The 13,202-nt window shown below is 43.4% G+C and overlaps 1 protein-coding gene across 2 annotated transcripts in view; it reads right to left on the bottom strand.

Annotated features, from left to right (window-relative positions):
- Positions 1–13,202, bottom strand: part of PITPNC1 (phosphatidylinositol transfer protein cytoplasmic 1) — a 210,186-nt gene that overhangs the window by 106,996 nt on the left and 89,988 nt on the right. The window lies entirely within an intron of this gene.

Below are 13,202 nucleotides of genomic sequence, written 5' to 3'. Positions count from 1 at the left end.
GGAGCTAAAGTCCTATTTTTATCAGCAAAATACAGGCCAGAGTGTGTTCCGTCTGTCCTTTCTTTTTGCTTAATTAACTGCATTGCTGGGCACAAGAGGATTAGATATCACCTGTCTCCTCCATCACCTCCTCTAAAGGGTTCAAACTCTCCTGGAGGGCTCTGCCCCGGGACCAGCAGTTCTCAAAGGTGGCTGGACATTAGAAGCACCTGGAAGCTCTTCAAAACTCCAGATGCCCAGGCCCCCCAGAGGGAAACCTGTGTTCTAAAGGCTGCTCCCCAATGAGGAAAATTACATCTTTTAACTACTTACATCCAATTCCATTAACAGTGTGGAGCCTTCCAGCCTGGGGCCCCAGAAGCCACCTGTGCTTACATGAAGATGATAATATGGAATAACACAGAATATGGACAATTTCTCTTCTGTCCTTTTTTTCAAGCTGTTCCCTCACTTTCCTGGCTCTCTGAAAATCCGGTGGCCGGCAGGCATTTCTTTACCCAGTGAACTTCCAGGGTGGCAAAACTAATTTGATGAAGAAGAAAAAAGATAGAACCTGGCCGGCGTGGTTCAGGGGTTAAGCATCGACCTATGAACCAGGAGGTCACGGTTCGATTTCCCAGTCAGGGCACATGGTTGGGTTGCAGGCTTGATCCCCAGTGGGGGACATGCAATAGGCAGCTGATCTATGATTCTCTCTTGTCATTGATGTTTCTCTCTCCCTTTCCCTTCCTCTCTGAAATCAATGACGATATATTTTTAAAAATAGAGAAAAAGAGATAGAAAGGAAGGAGGGAATTAAGAGTCAGGAGACAGGACAATGCCACCTGCTGTGGTCCTTTGGGGTGAAACAGCACACAGTTGTTGGATGGGATGGGATGGGGGGAGGGGTCCTGTGTCTGCAGCAAGCTAGTGACAGTTCTGGGTTGATCCCAGGCCAGCAAGGATGCAGGTCTCCTGGCTACATGCATGAGAGAAAGAGATTTTAAATTATGGAGGCAGGTGAAATGTCAGCAGTGCAATCGGTTCCAAAGCTGAGAGACCCCGCTCTCACTCTGAGGCCGGTGCAGGGAGGGGAGTGTGAAGAGAATCTGAAAGGCCCTGGTCTGATGCCAGCCCGAGGGACCAGGCCCAGTAACCATGACAATGAGAGCAGAAGGCAGCTGGGTCTTCTCAAAGGGTAGTGCTCCCTGTCTGTGCCACGCCCCTTCCTAGGATGGTCGGCATTTAAAATGCCCTTTAAAAAGAATATTTTTTAAAGTCATAAAACAAACAATGGAAGATACTGTGACACTGCTAGTTATATGGTGGACAAATGTTTTGCTTTATAATGTCTGCATTGATAGACAAAGGTGACTTCTGTTTTGGCTATAATTAAATTGCTATTCTATGTCTAGTCAACATGTATTGTTTGGGGCGGGTATTGCCTTTGTGTTGTATTTTTTTTTCAGTAGAAATTCTTTGTTAAAGTGTAGAAATCATTGTCATTAAAAAAAAAATTTTTTTTAGTGAATTTGTTGCAGTGGACATTGGTTAATAAAATTACATGGGGTTTCAAGTGTACAATTCTTTTCTTAAAAATATATATTTTATTGATTTTTTTTTACAGAGAAAAAGGGAGAGGGATAGAGAGTTAGAAACTGATCAGCTGCCTCCTGCACAACCCCTACTGGGGATGTGCCCGCAACCAAGGTACATGCCCTTGACCGGAATCGAACCTGGGACCTTTCAGTCCGAAGGCCGACGCTCTATCCACTGAGCCAAAATCGGTTCAGCATCAAGTGTACAATTCTATAATACATCATTTGTATAGTGTATTGTGTGTTCACTACCCCAGGTCAAGTCTCCTCTCGTCACTATTTACCTCCCTCCCCCCTTTACCCTCTTCTTTTAAAATACTTTTTGGGTGCTTGGGATGAGAGAGAGTTGTGAGGATAAAAGCAGGAAGAGGAGAGAGAAAAAAAAATCAAAGGTAAAATCTATTTTTAAAACAATTTCTGGGATCAGAAACATGACTTGGCTTCCCCTTAATAAGTCCTTACTCTTACTTATGCTCACAAAGACTTAACACTCTTTCGAGGAGGAAGACAGTAAGAAAAAGCTTCCAGAATAAGATCTGTGTGCTATATCCACGAGATCAACAGTCTACCTTATGCAGAGGGGCACACAAGCCTAAAACAGAATAATTCACTGCTCAGGGAGCTAAGATTTCACTGGAGCTAAGATTTCATTGCTATGTACTTGGTGTTCCAAAAAGAAGTATTAAACTACAGTGGAATATTATTCAGCTAAAAAAGGAATGAGGACTTCAGAGTAGGCACTAATCCAATGGGACTCATGTCCTTATACAAAAGGGTAAGTTGAACACAGACACACATAGAAAGATGAGGCGAATCACTGCAGGGAGAAGACGGCCGTCTGCTAGGAACCCACCTTACCAGCTGACACCTTGATCTTGGACTGCCGGCATCCACAACTGTGAGATGATAAGATTCTGGTTGAAGCCACCCAGTTGTGGTGCTTTGTTACAGCAGCCCACGCAAACTAATACAGTGGGTATGGGATGAGGTTCCTTTTAGGATGATGAAAGTATTTTGGATCCGGATGGAGGTGGTGACTGCACATTGTTATAGATTAAATGCCACTAAATTGACTTTAAAATGATTAACTTTATGTTATGTGATTTTTCGCCTCAATTTTTTTTTAAGGGAGTAACTGCTTCTGAAGTAGTTACCCCCTAAACCAAAATTCTGTCGAGGACTTTAGTGGGAGATTTGGCAGAAGGGACATGTTTACCACTGAATGGTCTTCAGGAGCTCCAACCCACTCACATATGAAAAATATACAGGATCAAGGACAATGCATGACACAGAAAAGCCATTAGCCGGATACGAGTCAGCCTGACTGTGCTTAGCTCAATGCCTCCTGCTCCAAGGAGAAGGGACTGGGCCTGGGCAGCGGCAGCTGATTCATGGCGCTCAGAGGAGGGCCCTGCTGCCTGGCTGTCCCTCTGCCTGGCTCATTGATCATTCCAGGGACTCCTGGATGAGCTAGTGCCCAGCAGACATCAGCCTTAGCTCACTAAGATAGAGTCAGATGGCGGGTGACTGACTGGTGCTAGATGCAAAGATATAGGTGACATTGAGGAGATGGGGGTAGAGACACTCAAGCCCGGACACTGAGATGGTCAAGGGCTCAGCAGCGGTCACTTCTCTCCTTCCCAAGCAAATCAGGCCTGCTTAGTTGGTGTGGCCATTGGAGCTGGGCCATCCAGAAGCAAAGGTTTTGCTGCTGTTTATAAACCATAGATACATGCATTTCTCAATTAGGGGAAGAGGGAAATATAAAACAGTCCATAAACCACTTGCCTCAAAATCACCAAACATATTTCTAAAGATGCTAAGTCCCAGGCTATTCCAGCTCTTTTACATTTAGACTAGAGGGGACAAGGAAGTTGGGAATCACACTCAAATGCACACTAAATGCTAAGGTCACCGAGAGGCGAAGGCAACTCATTAGGACTTGCTCAGCACAAAACGGTGCCCAGGCATTTCTTGCAAAGCTCCATCCTTAATTTAGTGAAAATACCGCATCCCTGATGATCAACTCCAAACAAATTCACATGTCAAATGAACACAGCCAAACCCAAAGACCCCAAACTCCACAGTCTTTGAAGCCAGATAATTGATGGTAGTGATGATGGTGGTGGTGATGACGATGGAGTGACAGAATACAGTTTAATTGATTTTCTATAAGTTAGGTGCTTCATGTTCATTTCTAATACAGTGACTCATGCAGAGGGGTATTTTCAGATGAGGAAGCTATCTCAGAGAGGTTAGAAACCCTCTCCAGGCCGCGAGTCTTGTAGGTGGGAGAGCTGGGATTTAACATCACAGGTCTGCACTCTTTCCTCTCCACCCAACTTCAACCCTTTTGTCTCTAACAGGTGAATTGCTTCAACAAATCAAAGCCTCACTGTGATTAAAGGGGGCAGGGAGGAGGGCTGTTCAGAGCCACTGTTACAGAAGATGAATAATAAAAGCCCGACATCATTTGAAAGATCAGAGCTGTTTAAACTGTGCTCACATAGGAACTAGTGGAGCAATTATGCTCTAACTTGGTAAAATCTATTGTTATAATTCCAGAGGTTGGATAATCATCATGACAGGATGGTTAGAGACAGCTCTGCACTGCAAGGCAGGGCCCCCATGTGAGCCATCGTCAGGATAGCTACCCCAAGTAATTATCTCTGGAGTCAAAAAGCATCACGGGGACTCAGATCTTTCCCACTTGCACACAGCGCCACAACATTTGAGAGAAGGAAGCGTTGTGTAATGTACCTGGAAAAGCCGAGAGGTTTCATCAATTTGCACTTTGCACAATCATCCTAATACAGTTCAGCCTCCAACTCTGATGTTAGAAAAGGAGACCTCGAGATGAGCTCCTGAGAATGGTAAAGGATTATTAACGGAGCACCAGTCACACCGTGAACATCACCCTTGCCAAAAGAATTACCGGACCCAAAGTTTTAGGCTCAACAGAACTCCTAAGGCTGATTTGCACTTAACTGCTCCCCACAGCTGCTGAGCTTCAGAGATCTCTGCAAGCTAGCCTCCCATACATCCCACCCTAAAGAACCAAGGGGTAGCCATCCATCTATCTTCCTCCCAATCCCGTCTCTTCCCTTCTTATTCTTTCTCTCCTCCATTAGTCCCAACTCTATTTCCAAACCTCTGCTCTGCAATAAACGTCATTGACTCTGGATGGAGTTATCTCCTGTTGATATGACTTGGGACCTAAAAGCAGGTACACCATCAAATGGATGTCACATAACCCAATGACCACAGAGAAACACCTATCCTCTGACTTAACGTGGTATCATGTATTTTTCTACCTGGGAAATGGGCGTGGTTCCTGCCTGTCTTACTCTGGCTGTGTGCGAGAAGTAAAGAGTAGAGGGCAATACAATTTGGTATTCTTGGGAGTTTCCCACATTATTCACACCACTGTTAATGCGTTTGTTGAAATTCTTCCTTCTAGCCTTCTCCACTCTCAATATGGGGCCCTCAGAGCGCAGTGAAGCAGTTGCCTCATGAAGGGCAAGGAGCATACTGAAGAGAGAGAGCATCTGAGAGACAGAACATCCCACAGGATTTGGGTGCATTGCCAATTGGTGCCCAAATTGTAATTAAACACGGGAAGAGAGATATGATGAAAAATGTTGTTCGTGTTTGTAACTCTACTTTTTCAACTGCAAATTTTATGAAATTTGAATTAAGATCTGGTATCTAATGAAAACCTAGCATCTGATTTCAGTTTGCTGTAAGTATAAAATGCACACTGGATTCTGATGATCTGGTAACACCCCCTCCAAAAGTAAAATAACTCATTAATAATTTTATATTATTTATATATTGAAACTGTAGTATTTTTCTGCAAACTATATTGCATTGACTAAAGTATATTCTTAAAGTTAACTTTACTTATTTCCTTTTATCATTTATAAATGTAGTTACTAGAAATTTTAAAATTATGTAGATGGCCTGGCTGGTGTGGCTTAGAGGTTGAGCGTTGACCTATGAACCAGGAGGTCAGAGTCCAATTCCAGGTCAGGTCACATGCCCCAGTTGGAGGCTTGACCCCCAGTAGAGGGCGTGCAAGAGGCAGCCGATCAATTCTCTCTCATCATTGATGTTTCTCTCTTTCCCTCTCCCTTCCTCTCTGAAATCAATAAAAATAAATTAATAAAATAATCTAGGCGGCTCACATTTGTAACTTACTTATTTCTATTGGACAACACTGGTCTAGACCCTAATGTAGTCCAACAGGGATTGAGAGCCAGGCCATTATGCCACACCAAAACTTCTGAGGCCGGCTGGTCAGGTGACAGAGCCAGGCCCAGGATTTCCATGTGTTTCCAAGCCAGCATGGTGGAGCACTGGTAATTAGGGATATATTTGGAGAAGCCCTCCCTTCCAGAGGACTGGAGATTACCTAGATCTCCAGAGAGGTGATAATTGCCCACAGTGTGCTCTAGTGGAAAGCCATGGGGTTTTAACATGAAAAACCTAGAGCTGAAGTCCTTATTCTATCTTTGATTTGCTTTGTATTACACAATTTACTTATTTGAGCCACAGTTTCTTATTATTAAAATGGGACTATCAAAATATTTCACATGGTGAGAATCAAGTGAGAAAAAGCTTACAAATTAAAATGCCCCATAAAATATAAAACTGCACACGGACCGCTGAAGTGATTGGTCCTTGGTTTGGGAACAGGTTGTCGGCTGGGACCTGAAGATCTGTTTCATTCATGGCCCCATTATGCTACAGTTCCATGCAGGACAGGAAAACAGCCATCTGCCATACACCTGCACAATGCAACAACCAAAGGAAACCTGACCATCTGCCTTTCTTCCTGTAAACACTGTATGAGATGGAAGTCAGATCAAACATTTGCCAAAATATTATAAAAAGCCTGGGAACCTCCCCTTATATGAGGCCCCTAGAATAGTCAAATTCATAGAGACAGAAAGGAGAGTGGTGACTGTGGGGGGTGGGGAGGACCTGGAGAGTTTGTGTTTAATGGGCATTGATTTTCCCTTTGGGAGGATACAAACGTTCTGGACGTGATGGTTGCACAACATGAATGCACTTCATGCTGCTGAATGGTACACATAAAAATGTTTAAAATGGTAAATTTTATGTGATGTATACTTTATCACAAAATGTTTTAAAGCCTGGAACCTGTCATTTTCCAGGGAGCGTGGCTCACCCGGTTCATAAGGGTGGCCATCTAACAATGATTCTATTTTTATGACTATGAAAAAGTTTTCTTAAAAGGACAGGGACTTTTATATTGGATGGATCTTTGGTTTGAAAGTTTATTGGAAAGTGTCGAGCAGACAGGGGAGCGACTTCATGACCTCCCTCCCAGAGAATGTTGCATGAGACACCCCCGTCCCACCATTCCTGCCATGCCAGGGGCGTCGCCTGGCTCACTGTCCTAAACTTAAACTTGTCTTTAATAATAGCATTCTGGAGAATTCACACTGCTGGTGCTCCCAAGCAATGCATCATAGTGCTGACAAAGACCTTGACAGAAGGGAAAGAGAGTGATTAACTAAATACAAACGCATTCTGAGGCTGCCAACCTTACTGGGGGGCAGTGACAACATCGGCTTCTTTCTAATCACGACTGTCACATTTCACAGCCTTGCCTCCTCAGCCTGGGGGATCTGCCTAAGAGTGACTCTACAGCAAGACATTACTCCAACTCCCTTCTCCTTTGGGAAAGTAGTGTGTATTTTTACCTACAAGGGCCATATCTGATTTGGTTCGGCAAGGACCTGACTGGCTTATCCCTTTGGCTCTCTAGCTCCATGATTCAAAGTCCTGATTTCTCTAGGTAGACAGGAAGGCTTGTTCTTTTTTATTCTTTCTTTTTTTTTTTTTTTTAAGGTGGAAAGTTCTTCGGTGTTTCGTCAGATCTCTCCCTGCCAGGTCAATAAACCACCAAAACCAATATCCGATTTCACAAAGAGAATACAAACCTGAAGCTCATATTTCAGGATATCAGGCAGCATCACACATTTATCATTTCTCCTGGATTTTTATAAGCAGCTCTCTGAGGTGCCTTGTTTACGTAATGCCTGTGTCACTATGCCAGGGTGCGTGAATGAGAAGGCTGATCAAAAGATTGAAGAAGGAGCAGGGTTATCAACATTTAATTCAAAAAATGTTCCTTTTGTGACAAACTCATATAAACAACATACACTGATGTTTAACCGATCCTGAGTTTTGGACTGAATAGAAATATAGCAACTCAATGCCACAGGAAGGCTCAGGCTAGGCTTTGGGCAAGCATATCTCTATGCCAGGGGCTGCTGCAAGACTATAAATTGTTTCCAGTACACTCAGCCATCTGAGTAGAATATACTTGACCAAATACAGGAAGGTACCAATATTCTTTTTAGTATATGAAAAGTAAGAGTGCAGTCCTGGACAGTGTGGCTCAGTTGGCTGAGCCTCATTCCGTGCACCAAAAGGTCGCCAGTTCGATTCCTAGACAGGGCGCATGCCCAGGTTGTGGCCTCAACCCTTCATCAGGTGCAACAATGGGAGTCAGTAGATTGATTTTTCTCTTTCTCCCTTTCTCCCGCTCCTTCCTTCTACCTTTCTTTTTCTCTAAGATCAATTAAAAAAAAAATAAGAATACACATATCTGCTTCTTCTGACACTGACTTGTCCTTGGGGGTGGTATTCTAGCCCTGAGAACTCCTTTGAGTTCTCAACCTAAAAGCCGAAATGATCACGTGTGGCACATATAGGCTGCTTTATAAGCATGGGCTGACGTAGGAAGTGTCATCCCTTGTATTTATAAATGAGAAGTTGAACAAATTAGCCATTAGTGAAGAGTGCAGACAGGAACCGCTAGAACTCAACTCAAAACCACCAGGGTCATTGGCCCTTGTGGCGGAGCTCGGGATTTCTCCACCCACTGGCTATGAGGACAGCCTTGGTTCTGGAGAGTCCTGTGCATTCCAGAAGCATTTCCTGTGTGCCAGGCCCTGCAGATACCGGAGAAAGAGCTATGGACAAGAAAGACCTGGTGAAGGGGAGGGTTTCTTGAGGAGTTCCACCGGAAGGCATCAGGCTAAGAGCTGAAGGAACTTGATGCTTCACCAGAGCCATCAAGTCATCTGTCAAGAAATGTGACACCGACCACAATCCAAGTAGATGAAGGGGTTTGGTGACAGGATTGACCTTGAGAAAGCAATCAATGCGCTTGTGTTTGCTATAGAACACAAACCTGCAGCAATCACAATATTAAAAAGGGCTAAAACAGAGACAGAACCTTCCTAGGAAATGGATCCTGCAGCTTCTCCTTGTCACCCACCTTGGTCAGGCTCATCTCTGAACCTTGGCCTCAGAGTCAAAGGCGTTCTCAGGACAGGGGTCTGTCTACTATGTGGGGAGCAGGGTCTTTACAAAATTAGAAAGCCTATGACACCTATCAATCCTTTAAGGCAGGCGTCCTCAAACTTTTTAAAGTGGGGGCCAGATCCTGGTCCCTCAGAGAGCTGGAGGGCCGGACTATATGAACTACTAATTCCTACTGTAACACCTCGGCTGCGCTCACTGCCCAAAAAACCTGGCGGGCCGGATCAGACTCCTCTGCAGGCCGCATGTGGCCCGCGGGCCGTAGTTTGAAGACGCCTGTAAGAAAAGGGCTGGTAGCATCAGGGGACACAGGAGTGCTGGCTAAAAGCAGAAATACACTTGCATGAATCATAGCAGTTAGTTTTGGAGTCTTGGAGACCCTTGGAACACAGAAGGGCAAACTGGAAGCAGAGAAGCACTTGCTGCTTTGAGTATTATACAATCGAACAATGGGAGTCCCGAATGTTTTCAAAGACTTATTCAAGTCATGTCTAGAATAACAAGAGCTTGGTGATATTGGAAGGCCAATGAACCCCTTTGATTACTTAAGTGCTAAGTTGCTATGTGAGGCAAGTGGTTTGGGGACTCTGCCAACTACTGAGCAGTGTGGCGGGCAAGTTATGACCCAATTACACCCGAGTTTGGAAAGTTCCAGCATCTTTTTTCACCCCATGGTGGAGGCAAGGCCCCCAGGTTTCACAGGCATGGTACAGGACCTGTAGCCCTTAGGCAGCCTGTACGTATGTGGCTGCTTGCAGGGAAGGCACCGTTTTCTTAAGTGATGGCAGCTTAAGGGTGTTTCTTCCTTGGTAAAAAGAAGCAGCAATTGATTAAGAAAAGCATGTGGTTGTCAACTGCAGCTCTCCAGGGACAGTTGATGAAGACAGGCAAAACAGAGTCAACTGGGTACAGTTCCAGAAATTGCTATATTTAAAAATCCCCCTTTTGAACTCTTACTGCATTTGGGACTTATTCTAATGGGCTGGAGACAGGATCTATCAACTAGTACTTTTCTTTTTAATTCTCATCCAAGGACGTGTTTTTATTTACTTATATTTTATTATCATTATTTTAAATATATTTTGATTGATTTCAGAGAGGAAAGGAAAGAAAGAGAGAGAGACAGAAACATCAATGATGAGAGAGAATCACTGATTGGTTGCCTCCTGCATGCCCCACAGAGAGCCTGCAACCCAGGCTTGTGCTCTGAGTCATGATGGCTGGACAGAATAAGTTTGTATTGATTTTAAAGGGAGAGGGAGAGACAGAAGGAGAAAGAGAAACATCAATTGGCTGCCTCCCATACATGCCCCAACCAGGCATGGAATCTGAAACACAGGATATGCCCTAACTGGGAATAGAACCTACAAACCTTTGGTGTATGGAACTACCAATTGAGCCACCCAGCCAGAGCTATCAACTGGTACTTGAAGGCCAAATGGTGGCCCTGTCCTCCCCATGTTGACAGTTGTTAGCCCTCCCATCATAAGTCCCCTAGGTAACAACACACTCTATATAATAAAAGGCTAATATGCAAATCAAACGGCGGAATGCTGGGTCACTATGACGCACACTGACCATCAGGAGGCAGATGCTCAACGCAGGAGCTGCCCCCTGGTGGTCAGTGCATTCCCATAGGGGGAGTGCTGCTCAACCAAAAGCTGGGCTCACAGCTGGCAAGCGCAGCAGCGGTGGTGGGAGCCTCTGCCACCTCAATGGCAGTGCTAAGGATGGAAGCCGTCAGTTGGACATACCTTGAGGGCTCTCAGATTGTGAGAGGGCGGAAGCCGGGCTGAGGGACACCTCCTCCCAAGTGCACAAATTTCATGCACTGGGCCTCTAGTAAAATATAATTTACCAAGTTTTCAGGGCTCATCTCTGTAACCTTGGCCTCATAGTCAAAGGAATTCTCAAGACAGAGGTCTGTCTATCTATGTGGGGAGCAAGGTCTTTCTAAAATTATAAAGCCTGCCGAAGCCGGTTTGGCTCAATGGATAGAGCATTGGCTTGGGAACTGAAAGGTCCCGGGTTCGATTCCGGTCAAGGGCATGTACCTTGGTTGTGGGCATATCCCAAGTGGGGGGTGTGCAAGAGGCAGCTGATCAATGACTCTCTCTCACCGATGTTTCTAACTCTCTATCTCTCTCACTTCCTCTCTGTACAAAATCAATTAAAAAAAAACCAAAAACAACAACAACAAAAAATTAGAAAGCCTATGACACTTATGAAATAAGGGAGAAATAAGAATGTAACACATAAAATGAGAAACAGGAAATGTTCTTCACAGGGTTTCCCCCCCCAATTTTTTTGTTGTCATGAAATATACATAACAAAATTTACCGTTTTAAATTCTACAATTTAATGACACTATATTCGTTCATATTGCTGTGTAACCATCACCAACATCCATTTCCAACATTTCAAAAAGAAACTATATCCGTTACACAGCAACTCTTAAAATCCAACTTCCCAGTAAACCCTAATTTACTTTGTCTCTATAAATCGGTCTAACCTATGTAAAAAAAAAAAAATTAAAAAAAAATTGATTTTAGAGAGGAAGGGAGAGAGAGACAGAAACATCAATGATGAGGGGAATCACTGATCGGCTGCCTCCTGTACACCCCTGACCACGAATCAAGCCCGCAACCGGGGCTTGTACCCCAACCGGGAATTGAACCAAAACCTCCTGGTACATAGGTCGATGCTCAACTACTGAGCCATGCCAGCTGGGCAAGAATTAGTCTATTCTAGATACCGCATATAAGTGGAATTACACAATGTATCCTTTGTGACTGACTTATTTCACTTAGCATAATATTTTCAAGGTTCATCAATGTTGTAGCATGTGTCCGAATTTCACTCCTTTTCAAGGCTGAATAATTTTCAATTGTGTATGTAAGTACCATATGTTGTTTATCTATTTGCTCATAGATATTTACGCTGCTTCCACACTTTGGCTATTATTGTGAATAATGCTGCTATTGTGGTGCACAATTATCCGAGTCCCTGTTTTCAATTCTTTGAGTTTATACCTAGATGTGGAATTGCTGGGTCATATGGTAATTCTATGTTTAACTTTTTAAGGAACCCCAAACTTCTTTCCCCAGAAGTCATATCATTTTGTACTCATAGCAGCAATGCACAGAATCCCATTTTCTCCACATCCTCGCTAACACTTGCTGTTTTCCAAGAGGGAGGGAGGGAGGGAGAAGGTGAGGGAGGAAGGGAGGCATCGTAATAGGTGAAAGGTGATGACAAGATGCTTTAAAGTCAATCCTAGATTCTTTCTTGGATCTCTCATTCCTGTAAAGTTAATTTTAGGTGGTGCATGAGCAATGAAACCCTTTTTCCAAATAAGTACTGAGACAAGATGGAAAAGATGTCAACCTTATTGTTTATTTAAACTAGAAATGGCACTCAGTAAGCCCTTCTGGTGAAATACTGATGACCTGAAATGGTTATTCTTCAGGGGTTGGAGGGTGTCCCTTGGAAATGTCCTGGTTGCAAACATAAGATTAACTCTCAATGCAATAAATCCCTTTGAGTCAAAAAGGCTCCAACATATTCACAAACAGCTAAGTCACTGTCTAAGAGCACCAAAAAAACATAGCTAGAAATTACTACTTTAGGGAGACTGGGGGTGGTAGAGGTGGGTGGAACCTGAACAGGCACTTCTATTTGTACTATAGATACTGCATTCAGTATTATTTTGATGACCCAGCCAAGAATGTAGTAAATTATAGAATCACAACATAGAGGGCAGCACAGAGACCTGCAGAATTTACTTATGAAACAAATGTGTTTTATTTACATAAAGATTTGGGGTGAAATAGCCATTCTTGGTAATTTATATATCTTATGTTTTTCTGGTGGATTAAGTCACTTATGATCTATTTTAAGTAACAGTTGCTCTTGAAAAAGTACTGTTGGAATTGACTTTAGACTCTACAGGAGACAAATAGTTATTCATACTTTTTAAAAAGTATACAATTCAGTGATTTTTTAATATTCTCAAGGTTTGCAACCATCACCACTAATTCCAGAACATTTTCATCATCCCCAAAGGAAACTCCACACCCATTAGCACTCAACCCCCAATATCCCTTCCTTCCAGACCATGGCAACCACTAATCTACTTTCTGTACCTATAGATTTGTTTATTCTGGTCATTTCATACATGGAATCATACATGTGGTCTTTTGTGACTGACTCCTTTAATTTAACATAATGTGTTTTTTTAGTTTTTATTGATTTTTTTACAGA

This window comes from Pipistrellus kuhlii, unplaced genomic scaffold, assembly GCF_014108245.1.
Source record: "Pipistrellus kuhlii isolate mPipKuh1 unplaced genomic scaffold, mPipKuh1.p scaffold_m20_p_22, whole genome shotgun sequence".
Classification (NCBI taxonomy): Eukaryota; Metazoa; Chordata; class Mammalia; order Chiroptera; family Vespertilionidae; genus Pipistrellus; species Pipistrellus kuhlii.
This window is presented reverse-complemented; position numbering and strand designations above follow the sequence as displayed.